Here is a 13,987-nt window from a genome sequence, read left to right as displayed (position 1 = left end):
CTCAATCAGTAATCCTATGATATATACATATTGTCTCCCAAGTATTGGTATCCCAACACTTAGTACACTACCTATCTCGTAGTAGGTGCCTAATAAATACTTGTTGATTGATTGACTAATTATAGGATTAGAGCGGAAGGATCCTCAAAGACTAGTCCAATTCCCTCATTTTACAGATGAGTAAATGAGGCCCAAGAGGCAACCCCCCCCCCCCCCAAACCCCCCAGGCAATAAATGCTAGACTCTGGATTCAAACCCAGGGCCTCTGACTTCAAATTCAGTATATTTTCCATATACTGTGCAACCTCCTATAATCTAACCTTTCTTTGATGACTCAGAGGGCATTTCAGGATCCACTGAGGGCTCAGGCGCTTCATTATGAAACTCACTTGTTGTACAAGATTATTGATCAGTAGTATGGGACATCAGACCGGATCTGGGCTGAGCTTGTTTCCTTATGCTAATCTATTTATGTGCCATTTGTCTCTTTAAAAAAGAGAGAGAGAGAAAGAGAAAGAATGTGAAAAAAATCCAATCATTTAAGCTTTTTTTATTTTTGTTTCTCAGATAAACAGAATGTTTACTGTACCCACTAAGAGTAGATTTTTAAAAGTACAGCTGAATAAAATGAGGATGGAACATTAAAAAAGAAAGGACTCCTCTGTTGAATAAGGTCCCCTTGTCTCAAGGGACTGATTTTCCATTCCATCCTTCATTAGTCACCATGTGAGCCTTCTGGGCAAATCTGGAAAGGGTTCCATCTGGAAAAGCAGAGAACACCATGTCTTACAACTGAATGAAGAATCTATTCCTGGAACACTCATCAAAATGCTGGCGAACATTTGGCTCCATTCATTCATGATTCTACAGGCTAATGCTGATGGGCTATATAATGAGCCAGCTGTCTCCCTCAGTTATGTCCTCATCATCTGGAGGGGCTATGCTATGTTCAGCTGCATGTGGGCACACACATTTGCAATTACTTATAATTAGCAAGTATGTTTGCCATCCTTCCTCTTCAGGGGACCAAGATCTGAGCATCTCACACACATGTGGCTTCCATTGAGCCAGCTGTGGTAGGGGTAAAAGGTCAGGATCTTCTCTGGCTTATCTATGGTGTGTCTTAGCTTACCTGCCATGTATTTCATGAATCAAGAGGGAAATAATACCTCATATTAAAAAAGATTAATGCTAACCAAGAGGGGGAATATTTCAAGTGCCTAAGGAAAAGAGATATCATAAACAGCGTGAAGGCAAAAAAAAAAATTTTTTTAAGACTATAAATAATTACTTTACAGAATCCTCTTTAAAGTTCTCAAACATTACATATGTATAAGTTAAGCACAAAATGTTAGGCAAATAAAAGAAGGAAATGTGAAACAGCTGGAAATGCTGAAGACTCCTCTTTCTCAAAAAAAAATCAAATGATAAAAAGTGTTGCAGACAAAGTTTGTTTTCTAGACACTGTTATTTTTAGGCAATGTTAATTAATAGCATGGAGAATTAGTGCAAATTAAGTAATTAGAAATGAAGCTTGCAGCAAGAACTGACTTGTGTTTACAGAAGCATGATTAAATGATTAAAACTGATCCTTTACATTACTTGTTTGATGACAGTGAGAAAAGGAAGAATTCTCAGCATCAAAACAGGGAAATCACAGTACTCAGTTAATGACTAGTTCAAGAAGTAGAATGGTGATAAGAGAAAAGGACTCACAGGAAGAATGATCTTAGAATTAAAATAAGCAAAGTTTTATTTTTACTTCCCCAGATTTCCCATTGTCTTATTGAGAAAATTATTTTCTTCGACATTCAGATCATCCAAATAGGAACAACACTAAGGGTTTGTGTCATTTCCCAATGTAGGCCAAACAGTTACCAAGGGCTGTGGGAGGTGGTGGCATTGATAACATGGCAATGCCCATGCCTGTGAGTCAGTGCTTCTCAAACTTTTTGGTCTCAGGCCCCCTTTACCCTCTTAAAAATTACTGAGGATCCCTCTTCCTCCCTCCCCCGCCTCGCCACCCCGAAGAGCATTTGTTTATGTGGACTATATCTGTCAACATTTGTGTATTAGAAATTTAAATGTCTTAGTATTATTATTAAGAAAATAGCTTAGACTTTGTAGACCCCCTGAAAGAGTCTTAGGGACCCCCAGCATTCCTTGGCCCCCACTTTGAGATCTGCTGCTCTATGCTGTTTTTGCAACAGCTTCCAAATCTTGATAGGTACTCATCCAAGGGAAGTTGCTTCTGATGATATTAGCTCTGCCCAAATTTATCCAAACCTCTTCTCAAAAATTCCTCTCAGAATCTCTAGCTTCCTTCAAGGTTAAACTCAAGGTCTATTTCCTATTCCTGCTCTTCTCCTTCCACCACTACCCCCAGCTCTAGGTATTAGTTCAATTTCCTTACTCAGATTATGTACTTCTTTACCTATAAAATGAGGATAATAACACCTGCATCATAGGGTTGTTGTTGAGGGTCAAGTGAGGAAAAAATGCATAAAGTGGTTTGCAAGCCTTACAATGCTTCATTGTTCAGTTGTTTTTCAGTCTTGCCTGACTCTTTGGAGTTTTCTTGGCAGATACTAGAGTAGTTTTCAATTTCCTTCTCCAGCTCATTTTGCAGGTGAGGAAACTCAGACAAAGAGGGTGAAGTGACTTGCCCAGGGCTATACAGCTAATAAGTGTCTGAGGCTAGATTTGAACTGAGGAAGATGAGTCTTCCTGACTCCAGGCATGGTACTCTGTCCACTAACACACCTAATTACCCCTAAGAGCTCCTCATATAAAGCCCTTAATTGAGTTGTATTTCATTTCCAGGCTGCCCTAGAGGTACTTGCCAGTAGTTTAGGGAGATGAATTACCTTCATCAAGGAAGGATGGTGGAAAGTGGGTTTGTGAAGGTCATTCCGTCTTCAGTCAATTGTAGTATCATAGGTTCTAGACTCCAAAGAGACTGTCTAGCCCTCCCCCATCTCATTTTATAAAAGGAGAAACTAAAGCCTAGGGGAAAGAAGGGAATTGTTCAGAGCCATCCAGTTAGTAAGCAAAGGAACTGGTATTTGAACCCAGAACATTGGGCTATAAAGCCAGTATTTTTTCCACTATTCCCCATCAGGTCCCTTAGACTGGGAGACAAAAAGGCCTAATCCAATATGAAGCAAGACCATTTAAGAAGCATGAGAGTCTGAGGTGCCAGGAAGAGAGAAATTACCATTGGTATTTCTTGAGGTAGGAGTGCCAAAGATCGGGGGGGGGGGGGAGCATCAATGTGTATACACACACAAACACACATACACACGTGTATATATGTGTAATGTGTACACATAACACATACATATAAACATGTGTATTGTGTACATATCTACATGTATATGTGAGCATATATGTATACATATGTACATATAAGGATGTGTGTATATATGCACACATACATAAACAAACCTATAGATACATACAGGTTTTTTTGTTTTGTTTTTTTGGTGAGGCAATTGGGATTAAGTGACTTTGCCCAGAGTCACACAGCTAGTAAGTGTTATGTGTGTGAAGCAGGATTTGAACTCAGGCCCTCCTGACTCTAGAGGCAGTTCTCTATCCACTATGCCACCTAGCTGCCCCCCATACATACAGTCTTTAAACAGCAGTACAATCAGGCACCCACTTATCAGGTTATTAGGCTTCTGGCAACCTCAACCATCTAAAGACAGCCAAGAATCTGAAACAATCAACAAAGTCCTTTGAATAGCTCTAGTAACTTTTATAGAGGCTTTATTCTGAAGGAGAGACACTCAGGCCCTCACTCCAAGTCTATTATGCAATCTAAATAAGCTTGGCTATCTGGAGAGTAGAAGCAACAAATTGGGATGGGGACAGAAATGGACACCACCAGCAGCTACAAGTTGCAGGCCTGGCAGAGAGGGTTGAAATGAAGAAGCAAAACCAAGAACTAGCAAAGTAACGTCATCTGGGGCTGTATGACTTCGAAGAAACTCTAGGGAATTAGCTGAGGCAGTTAAGTGACTTGTTCTGCCAGGGCCACAAAACTGGTGAATAGGAGAGAGAGCCTAGCCCCCCTGATTCAAGGCCTAGTATTTTCCCCACTGCACCACTGCTGACTCTCTGAGAAAGTCACATAGATGAAGTTTTACAGTATGTAGAAAAAAGGGGACCTCAGCATCAACAAGATTTGAATGAGAGGAATTTGATAACATAGATGGCATTAAATGTAAATCAAAGGGAGAAAACATTTGGCTCCTTTGATTCTATCATAGGATGAAAAAAATAGCTCTTCTGCGTGAATTCTCCATTTCTTTTAATAATATCTTCATCCTCTTAATCCACCAGGCCCAAAACTTCTGAAGTCATCTTTGGTTCCTACCTCTCACTCATGTGCCATATCCACTCTAAAGTCATGTCTACCTCCACAGTATTTCTCATATCCTTTCTGCCACAAGTGTAGGTGTATACTGTACCTCTGTCACCGCAGTCACCTCATAGATTGTCTTCCTTATTTCCAAACTCAGCCCTTTCCATCCCATCCTCTACACAGTTTTCAGGCTAGTCTGGAATTTCTACACAATGGAGACATCTCAGAGTTGGAAAAGACCACAAAGGCTACCCAATCCTCCTTGTTTGTGAAAATAAATCCCTTCTATGACATCTGTGACAATGGTCCATCAGGCCTCCCCTAGCTTATGCTCCCCTGAAACACAGTTATAACTCTGTCACTCCCCTTCTCAAAATCCTTCAATGGCTTCATTTTGTGGGATAAATGCTTAATTTTTCATAGTCTGATATTCAAGGCCCCCCCCATCAGAAGTCAACCTCTCCTTCCAGCCTTATCTGCTACTTGTCCTCTTTGCATACTCAACATTTGAGTCAAAGCAGGCTAATGGCTGTTCTCCAAACACACATGACAGTCTTTCCATTGTGTAGCTTCATTCCTGCTCTTCTTTCTATATTTGGAATACCCTCCTCCTTGCCACCCCTATCTCTACCTGCCAAAATAACACCCTCCTTCCCCAGCACAATTCAGATGCCGCCGACTCCATGAAGATTTCCTCTTTGTCCCCCAAACAGATGTGTTTCCTCCCTTCTCTGAACTGCCATAAAACCTCCTTTATAGCATTTATCACATTTTAATTTCTATTACAGTTACTGTTGCGCTGGTCTTATCCTCCTAGTTTAAAAGTTGTTAGGATGGCAGGGACAATGATACAATTCATCAATGTTTCTTTGTAGTAGGTACTCAACAAACATTTCCTAGAATGAATTAATAAATGTCAGAATCTTCATTTACTGTGGATTGAGTCACCAGTATGATTATGCTAGGCTTGATGGAAGGGAGTATTTCTATATTAACAATAGTGATAGGAACGTCCGTCCCCCCACCCCCATAATTGCTAATTTAATAGTAAATATCTATATAGTGCTTTAAGATTTGCAAAACACTTTGAATTTGTTATTTGTTTGATCATCACAACAACACTATGAGGTGAGTGCTACTTTTAGACCCATTTTACATGAGGAAAGTAAAGCAGGCAGCAGTTAAATTGACTTGTCCATGTCACAAAACTAGAAAGTATCTGAGGCCAGATTTGAACTCAGTTCTTGCTGATTCTAACTTCAACACTGTATCTACTGTGCCATGCTACTTCATCTCTGAATAAATATATGGTATGATTTCCTGAACCTCAAGATTGTAGGGTTTTTTTCTTCATATCTGTTTGTTTTTAAAAAGCAACGTGTAATTTCACCTTATCTAAAAAATACAAAACCATTCTTTCTTGTTTTTAATGTTCTTCCAAGCCCACCCTCCCCAAATGCCATGCACACAATTGTTTCTGTTTTCTGAACTTTCCTCCTCGGTTCATATAGGACAAAAAAAGGAAATAATAGTAATTTACTTTCTCTATCTTAAGGGGAAAGGGGGAGGAATCCCAGGTGACTATGGGGGATAATTCAACAGTCTTATTGCAGCAAGATATAGTAGAAAGAGAACCCACATTTGTAATCATGGGAAAATTATTTAACCTCTCTGTCTCTTGGTTTCTGTATCTATAAAAAGGAAGAAGTCTGGGACTAGGATGACTTTCTAAGTTCCAGCTTTAAATCTGTACTCCTACATATCAGAGTGGTTTTTCTAGTAGCAAGGATAGGTTACACCCAGGTATAATTCATACTTTCCAGCCAGATCCCAAAGTGACCAAAGGCATGTATTTGTTCCTAACTGGCTGAAGACAAATGGAAAGATAACATAACAGATTTTTCCTTTATGTGAAGTTAAATGGTCTAATTTGCAATGTTGAAGGTTTTGGGGGCTTTTGTTCTTTATGGAATGTAAGGGCCTTAAAGGCATGGACTATTTTTCATTTCACTTTTGTATCTAAGTATCCTGCACATAGTAGGAACATTTAAATATACATTGAACTGAATTGAAATACCACGTATGCCATTTTTATGATGGGTCAATCAGTAGGAAATGATATTATTTTCTTTGCCTCTTTTTTAAAAGAAGAGCATGGGGTATTGGGTATCAAGTCTTTGTTAAGAGAGTATTATATGAGTGGCTAAAATTATTTGTCATCTGAAATAGTGACAGATCTTTTAGTTTAAGGGGAAACAAACAGTAGCTTATATCTCTAACCTGGAATGATTTCAGTGAAGCTTTTGATTCTAACAAGGAAGGAAAAATTAAGATGGGTCCCTCCCCATAGATCTTTTCCTTCTCCCCCTTCTCTTTCTCTTCCTTTGCTTCTTTCTCCCCCTCTCTTTCTTCTACTTCTCCACTTTTCTTCTAGTACTACTTCACTCCCTTCTTTTTCTCTTCCTTCTCTTTCTCCCCTTCTCTTTCTTCTACTACTCCACTTTTCTTCTACTATTTCACTTCCTTCTCTTTCTTCTTCACCCTTTTTTTCTCCTTCAATGCCTTCTCTTTCTTCTCTCCCTCCCTCATCTTCTCCTTTTATTCCTCATCCTTTTATTTTCCTTATCCCCCTTATCACTTATTTCTTCTTCCTTCTTCTCCTCCCTCTTCTCCATCTGCCTCTTTTTTCCCTGATGAAACTAATTCTATCATTTTAATAAAAGCAGAAAGAAACTAAGTAGGCTGGAATGTATATCAGAGACAGGTACCAGGGAGACAATGTAAAATAGTAGAAAGAGCAACGGACCAAATTTCAGGAAACATACGCACAAACTGTTTTTGTGATTTTGAGAAAGTCACTTCAATTATCTAGGCTATAATTTTCTGCTCTGTAAAATGAACACAATAACACCTCCCTGAAAAGTTATTGTGAGACTCAGGGAGGTTGATGAAATCAAACATATTGATTGCTATCGAGAAAGATAATTGAAAGTGTACTGTGGTTTTATCAAAAACTGACATCCTATTGTCTGATTTTAGCCAATACTAACAGCAACCCTCAAAAACTATATGATCCAAATACTTTCTGTTCCTTAGGATCACCTATGGCAAATCAATTCCTTCTCTTCTTCCCACCTCTTTTTATTTCTTCCTCCCAAAGTTTGCCTGTGATTTCATCTGGAAGCCTTCATTGCCTACCCATCCTTTGTCTCCAGGTTGCCTCAGTTCCTATTTTTCACCTTCCATCTTTTTTACATCCTGAATTTCTACTGTTGTCTCCTTTCCTTTGCATTTCCTTCCTTATTTATCTTCCTATTGTCATACATCCTCTCTTTGTCAAATTCTGTCACCACCATCTTCCCACCTTATCTAACCCTGCTGCTCAAATTCCTGCTTCAGTGACCTTCATCTATAGCTTGAGGTCTACAATCAGATACCAAAATGGTTAAGAACCTCTGATCTAGCAGTCAAAGGATATGAATAGACAAATCTCAAAAGAAGAATTACAAACTATTAATAACCACATGAAAGAATATTCTAAATCACTAATAATAAAAGAAATGCAAATCAAAACAACCTTGAGATTTTAGATCACACCCTGCAAATCTGCAAAGGTGACAAAAGAAAGGAATAGTCAATGTTGGAGGTGCTATGAAAAGATGGGTACAATAATGAATTGGTGGTGGAACTGAATCAGTACAATCATTTTAGAAAACAATTTGTAATTATGCAATTATAATGGCCCTAACATTCCACTTTTAGCTTTTTACTCTAAAGAATCCATTGATAAGGAGAGAGTGCCTATTTGTACCAAATATGTAGAACAGCACTTTTTTTGGAGATAATATTTGTAGAGGCTTAGCATAGTGCCTGTCACATAGGACAAATTTAAGAAATGTTTGTTTCTATTCCCGAAGAATTGGAAACAAAAGGGGTAGCTAAATGGCTCAGTGGATAAAGCACCAGCTCCAGAGTCAGGAGGACCTGAGTTCAAATGTGGTCTCAGACACTTGACACTTACTAGCTGTGTGACCCTGGGCAAGTCACTTAACCCCATTGCCTCACCCCCCCAAAAAAAATTGGAAACAAAGTAGATGTCCATTGATTGGGGAATGGCTAAACATTTTGTGGCACATGAACATAATGGAATAATACTATGATATAAGGAATGATGAATGTGATGAATACAGAGAAGCATGGGAAGATTTACATGAACTGATAAAGAATGAAACAAGCAGAACAAAGAAAATAATAGACACAGTACCTACAACAATGGAAAGTACACCAAAAAAAGATTTTTAAATGAATGTTGCAAAATTACAAAGATCAAGTATGACTCTAAATAAGAAATGTAGAAAGACCCCCACCGCAACCCTTTGCAGAGGTGGGAGCTTTGTGGCTGATTTTTTTCAATATATTGATCAGTTTTGCTGGGTTTTTCCACTTTTTTTTGTCTTGAAAAATCCCTCTCTGGTAGGGATGTCTTAAAAACCAAAAATATTAGTAAAAATTTATTGAAAAAAATAGCTAATATCTGATCCATAGTCTTATTTCATCTATGAATCAGCAGAATGAAAGTACTCTGAATGAATGAGTCACTAAGCCAAACAATAAATATTTAATATGCACTATTACTAACCTAGGTGCTGGAGTTACAAAGACAAAAAGGAAACACTTCTTACCTGCAAGGAACTTACATTGTGGGGGGTAAGGGACATTACCTATCACAAATATCAAATCTTCTTTGCTTGTAATTTCTCCTCTAGTAATTTCCATCACATCACAATCATCACCTTAAATCTCAACTCCAACCATCTCTATTCCTGGTCAGCTTTATACTTTATCTGAGAAAAGGAAAATTTGTCAATGTTGTTCAGTCAGATCAGTCATGATGGACTCTTTGTGACCCCATTTGGGATTTTCTTGGCAAAGATAATGGAGTGATTTGCCATTTGTTTCTCCACCTCATTTTACAGATTAGGAACTGAGGCAGAGGCAGAGGTAGAAGAGTTGGAAACAAGTTGATAACAGAAAATAAGCAAGTATATTTTTTTTCTTTTTAGGGGCAACTAGGTGGCACACTAGATAGAGCACTGGGCCTGGAGTCAGGAAGACCTGAGTTCAAATCTAACCTCAGGCACTTACTAGCTGTGTAACCCTGGGCAAGTCACTTCACCTTGTTTGCTTCAGTTTCCTCATATGTAAAATGAGCTGGAAAGGAAATAGCAAACCAGAACTGCCAAATGGGGTCACAAAGAGTTGGATACCACCAAAATGACTCAAGACCACCAACAACAATTACAATAGTGTCCAGAGTGCTAAATCTCAAAATGGTATGAAGCTGGCAAGCAAAGGCAAAGACAAAAAAAGGGATGTGTGTAAGTGTGTGTGTGTGTTTGTGTATGTGCGCACACACATGTATATTAGTGCTGAAAAGTGGATGGTCAAAAAAAGGATATGAGTATTACTTGCAGTGAGGAGGCTGATAATAACAGATGACATAGAGAAGGCAGATCTGAATTTGCTTCTGTTTTTTTCTGCCAAGAAGGATCTCTGGACTAAAAAAAAGGAACAAAAATGAAGAGGAAGTTGATTCATAAGCCAAATAGAGGGATAGTGAGAGCAGCCTCCTTTAAGGAGTTCAAGTCATAGGGCTCCACAGAAATGCAGGGTGTCTCACCAATCTTAGTCATCTTTCTGATAAAGTATCACCAATAAAAATAAGAAAAATTATAACACTTAAAATAATAATTAAATGGATTGAATATCAAAAATCTTGGAATTAACCTATGTACGCTTTAATATTTTCTTATATATGCAACCATTTCTAGGGAAATATGGAAAGGAACAAACAGTAGGAGAAATATTCAGCGTTAATAGAAATAGCGAATTTTTCATCATTTCACTCTTCTAGTTCAGGCCCTCATTACTTTTGACCTGGGCTATTTTCTTAGTCTACTGTTCTCTCTGCTGTTAGTCATTCCTTCTAAAATCTCTCCTCTTAAAAAAACTGCCAAAAAAGAATTGGCCAGTCAGCATCTACATGAACACCACTAACCTCAGGAGGCAGACACTGTCCATTCCATTGTGGGAAAATTGAGTCTAAACCAAGAGTTGTTAACACTTTTTGTGTGTCCTGGACCCCTTTGACAGTTTGGTAAAGCTTAGGGACCCCTTCTGGGTATAGTGTTTTGAAATTTGAAATTTGAAAAAGTTTTGAAAAACTTTTAAAAAAATCTCAGCAATAAACAGGAAAATTGATTGCTATAATATAAAGTAAGCTTTTACAGCAATAAATGATTTGTAACTTAACTAAATTCATCAAATCAAACAAGTTTTTATTAAGTTCCTGTTACATTTTGGTGCTAATTAAATATTATCAATCTAAGATGACTAACATAGAGAAGACCAGGTGGGATATGTAATTGCTATTCCCAAGAACCTGAAGGGCTATCACATGGAAGGGTCCAAGCACCTGAAGGGCTATTATATGTAAAGTTCTAAGAATCTGAAGTACTATCCCAACATGCTTGGTCCCAAAAGTCAAAACCTGGAGCAAGGGTGGAAGCCACAGGAAGCTATTATCCAGCTTGATGTCAAGAAAAAACCTTTCAACAATTAGAACTAATCAAAAGGAAAATGGGCTGCCTCAGGGAGGACTGGATTCATTGGAGATCTTCAAGCAGAAGCTGAATGACCACCTACTGGAGATCCATCACTGCAATTCTATGTGCCCGGTGTTATCAGTCTATTCAAATACAAACAAAAAAAAAAAAAACCAGTTTGCCAACATTCCTCTAATAGAGAGATACAGATGAAAGGAAGGAAGAAAGGAAAGAAAAATAGAGATAGATAGATAGACAGTTTTATAATTGGTTTCTTTTGTACTCCTATGTATTTTAATTTATGTATTTAAAAACATTACTCTGAGAAAGGGTCTATAGGTTTCACTGCAGACTATGAAGAAGGGTCCAGGGCACAAAAACTGCTAAGAACCCCTGCCCTAATTCCTTATTTCTCCCTTCTGGCAAGAGTTAATCATTCAATAAGCATTTATTAAAAACTTATTGTGGGCTAAGGCATTATGCTAGGTGCTGAGCATGCAAAGAAAGGCAAATAACAGTTCCTGCTCTCAAACAGCTCATGGTCTAGTGAGGGAAGACAAAATCAAGTGACTCCATACAAACAATATAGATAGATGGATGGATGGATGGTTGGATGGAGATATACACATGTGATAAATTGATAGTTGTGGCTCATTCTAAATTGATGATAACGACAGAGGGAAGACATTAACATTAGGGGGAGATTAGAAAAGACTTTTCTAAGAAGGTGGAATTTTAACTGGGACCTGAAGGAAGTCGGGATAAGGAGATGAGGAGGAAGAAAATTTCAGGCATGGGGGACACCCAGTGAAAAATGCCAGAGTAGGGGGATGGTGTGTCTTATGCTGTGAAACAGCAAGGAGGCCAGTGTCCCAGAGTACACAGGAGTAAGGTGTGGGAAGACTGGAAAGGTAGAAGGGGACAAGGTTATGATTCTAGAAGGATAGTTCAAATATCCAGGGTTTTTCACCTTTTGCCTCTGACACTAATGCAGATGAGATCTTGCAAAAACTACTTTCTCACTCTGGACCTCAACTTCCTCATCTGTAAATGAAGAGGTCAGATTCAACAGTCATTAAAGTTCCTTTCTAGCTCTCCCATTCTATTTCAGTGATTAGCTTCAGAGTGATGTCCTTAAAGGCTGCAAAGCATTACTTAAGGTATTTGGAAGCTCTCATGCAAGCTATAGGGTTCCATTGGTTTGCACCGAATTAGACTCTCCATTTTCATGGCAAACAGATGAGGAAGTACTTTCTATATTACCCCTATCTAAAGTAAATTGGTGTGATATCATTTCCCATTTTCTACTCGACTTGGTGCTCCCCCTCCATACACACACACAATTACGGAAAATGAGCCCTGCAGAGAAGCAAATGGCTTTGAGCGAATCCAAAACATGAAGCTGTGATGCTTATTAGGTCATTAAAAAGCAAATGACTATTTTCTTGAATGCAGCCCTTGTTTCAGCTGCCCTTGACAATATCCTTAGTAACGACAAAACTTTTCTATTGACTCAAGATAAGTTCCATAAGGCCATTAAAACAGCTCATTGTTCTGCCGGGGTACCCACTGATGCCGACTCTTTATTTGAGCAGGGTAGGAAATGCGCCCCAGGCCAAGGAAATCATGAAAGCGGTAGGTGCTATGAGTTCTGCAAATACCACCCAATATACGACAGTTTAACTCCTTATCAGAATAGCACTCATTTGGGGCCCCTATGAACAATTATATTTTATCAGTTTTACTTGGCAACGTTTATGTATAAATACAGGTCATGTGTTTTCACAGCTCAGTTCCAGAAATAGGCCCAGTTTGGGGGTGACATCATTTCTCCCCCAGCAGAAACTGCTTAACTCTTCAAAGTCCACCCATCATTGCCTCTCCAACTCCATCAGAACTTGGATCAGGTCTCAAGGATCCAGATGAAGTTTTAGGCCTAGCCAAAGTTAGAGAGCTAATTCTAATAACAGGTAAAGAATTCACCAAGATGCAGGAACTATGCTTGCTAATTGAGAGATGCACATCTGGTTAGGTGATTGGTTCTTGATGGAAATGGAATCAAACCTAGCTTTGATTAAGCAATATGAGGAAATCAAATCCAGGTAGTACCTGAATCCAACTACCTATAAAATGAAAAGACTGTGATTACAATGTTGGGAGGAAAGATGCCTTATTCAAATAGTATTATTCTAGAAAATTAACCATTAGGCTTTCTGCAAAACTCAGAGCTCTCAAAGAGTGTTTGGAACTTTGAACTGGGAATCCCTTGGTTTGAATCCAGTCTCAGGACACTTACTAGCTGTGTGATGCTGGGCAAGTCATAATAAGATCATAGAATTTAATGATAAAAAGTACTTTTAAGGTTCTTTAGTCCAACCTTGTCATTCTGCAAATGATGAAATTGTTTATCCTTCTTCTCAAAGAGGGCCAATGACATCATAAGCATGATGTCTTGACTTGTTCATAAATTGGATTTGAGTGAGACAGAGCTGCACAAAGTCATCAGCCTCCATCTCTCCTCCAGAATCATCAGAATCTCATGACAAAACAAAGGTCAAGATGACTGGAGATGGCCCAGGATTCGGGGGCAATCTTGGCTTTTCTAAATTAACATACTTCCTATGTACCTGTTTGTTTGAGGCCATGCCTGTTCAATGACTAAAGGTTAGGTAATTGAGACAAAAGGGGAAGCTGGGTGGCTGTGGATAGAGCAACTGGCCCTGGAATCAGGAGGACCTGAGTTCAAATCCTATCTCAGACACTTACTAACTGGGTGACTCTGGGCAAGTCACTTAATCCCAATTGTCTCCCTTCACCCCCAAAGAAGAATTGAGACAAAAGATGGCCCAATTTATCATCACAAAGATATCAGTTTAGGAGGGGAAGACCCTCAGAGTTTTTTGGCCAGAATTTGCTTTTTATACTCCCAGAGAGGTTAACTGATTTTCCCCAGGTCACAAGGATACTTAGAGTCTGGGGCAGGAATTGAACTTCCCTTCTTGAATCCGAATCT

General features: G+C 38.8%; 1 long non-coding RNA gene across 1 annotated transcript in view; it reads right to left on the bottom strand.

The window, feature by feature from the left end:
* Window positions 1-538: 538 nt before the first annotated feature.
* Window positions 539-13,987, bottom strand: part of LOC114052498 — a 62,817-nt gene continuing 49,368 nt past the window's right edge. Inside the window, exon 7 of the long non-coding RNA XR_003570248.1 lies at window positions 539-761. This is a non-coding gene — a long non-coding RNA (uncharacterized LOC114052498). The remainder of the gene's footprint in view (window positions 762-13,987) is intronic.

The sequence above is a fragment of the Vombatus ursinus genome, unplaced genomic scaffold, assembly GCF_900497805.2.
Source record: "Vombatus ursinus unplaced genomic scaffold, bare-nosed wombat genome assembly UNPS02014807.1, whole genome shotgun sequence".
In the NCBI taxonomy this organism is placed as follows: Eukaryota; Metazoa; Chordata; class Mammalia; order Diprotodontia; family Vombatidae; genus Vombatus; species Vombatus ursinus.
Note: the sequence above shows the minus strand (reverse complement) of the source record. Positions and strands in the feature narration are given on the sequence as shown.